Source organism: Rutidosis leptorrhynchoides, chromosome 5, assembly GCF_046630445.1.
Source record: "Rutidosis leptorrhynchoides isolate AG116_Rl617_1_P2 chromosome 5, CSIRO_AGI_Rlap_v1, whole genome shotgun sequence".
NCBI classification, from domain to species: domain Eukaryota; kingdom Viridiplantae; phylum Streptophyta; class Magnoliopsida; order Asterales; family Asteraceae; genus Rutidosis; species Rutidosis leptorrhynchoides.
In genome coordinates this window covers 180,958,312-180,959,706 of record NC_092337.1, presented here as the reverse complement: position 1 = coordinate 180,959,706, position 1,395 = coordinate 180,958,312, and the positions used below count along the sequence as shown (strand labels likewise).

The following is a 1,395-nucleotide window of genomic DNA, read 5'->3' as shown; positions in this document are numbered from 1 at the left end:
AGATTGCATGTGATGAAATTATAAGAGTTGTCCAAGAATCAAGGTACTACATTTATCTTTTAATTTGAACTGCTCATGTTGTTAATGATATTTCACTATATACTATCGTTCACTATTCATCGCTGATTGCTTTTCTTTTTCGTTGTCTGTCTCATTATTAGCTAATAGTGGTGATTGTGTTAGTAATTATTTGTTTTTCTCTGTTACTTGCATTGGTATGGTCAATTATTAGGTGGATTTGCTCTGATGTAAGCTATTTGTTTGTGTTCGGTTAGGTTCTTTGTGTTAGTAAAATGAGGTGATGAATGATAAAAATTTTCTAATGAATCACATATTTTTTTAATCATTCATCACCTAGTTTTTCTCATTCATCTTGTTTTTTTGTATCATTCATCGCATTAATTTTATCATTCATCGCCTTATTTTTATCATTAATCACCTCTTTTTATCATTCATATTGTTTTTCATCATTCATCACCTCATTTCTATCATTCATCACCTCCTTTTTATCATTCATTATATCTTTTTTTATCATTCATCTTGTGTTTAATTATTCATCACCTACTTTTTATTAGTCATCTTGTTTTTTTTATCATTCATCGTTTATCATTCATCAGCTACTTTTATCATTCATTTGGTATTTTTATCAATTATCGGGTATTTTGATGAATGATAAATGCTTGATGAATGATACTGTTTTTTGATAAATAAGAAGTATTTGATGAATGATAGCATTATAATGAATGATAACCGTTTTCTGATAAAAGATAAGTGTTTTTTATATGAATGACAACAATTAGATGAATGATAATTGTTTGATAATTGGGCATTTGGTCTAGTGGTATGATTCTCGCTTTCGGTGCGGGAGGTCCCGAGTTCGATTCTCGGAATGCCCTATTCTTTTTTTATAGTATTAATCATATTATATCAACTATTTGAAATTTCACTAATTTTGTAATTCTATTAAAATGTTTGATGATATAAAATATTTTAATGTAAAATAATCATTTTGTGATGAATGGTTATTGTTTTATTTTGAATGATAACCGATTTTAAAAAAAAAAAAATGATAACTACTTGATAAAAATAATTTAGATGAATGATAATTTTTTCTAATGAATGATAAATGTTTGATGAATGATAATTGTCTGATGAAATGATAACTATCTGATGAATGATAATTGTTTTTCGATGAATGATAAATATTTTTCAATGAATGATAATTATTTTTCGATGAATGATAAATGTTTTTCGATGAATGATTAACGTTTTTCGATGAATGATAAATGTTTGATGTATGATAAATATTTTTCAATTAATGATAATTGTTTGATTATAATTATTTTTTGATGAATGATAAATGTTTTTCGATAAATGATAAATCTTTTTCTGATG

The 1,395-nt window shown here is 25.3% G+C and overlaps 1 non-coding gene across 1 annotated transcript; it reads left to right on the top strand.

The window, feature by feature from the left end:
- Nucleotides 1-824: 824 nt before the first annotated feature.
- Nucleotides 825-896, top strand: TRNAR-UCG (transfer RNA arginine (anticodon UCG)). Its single transcript has one exon. It is a non-coding gene; the product is annotated as a tRNA-Arg (tRNA).
- Nucleotides 897-1,395: the final 499 nt, after the last annotated feature.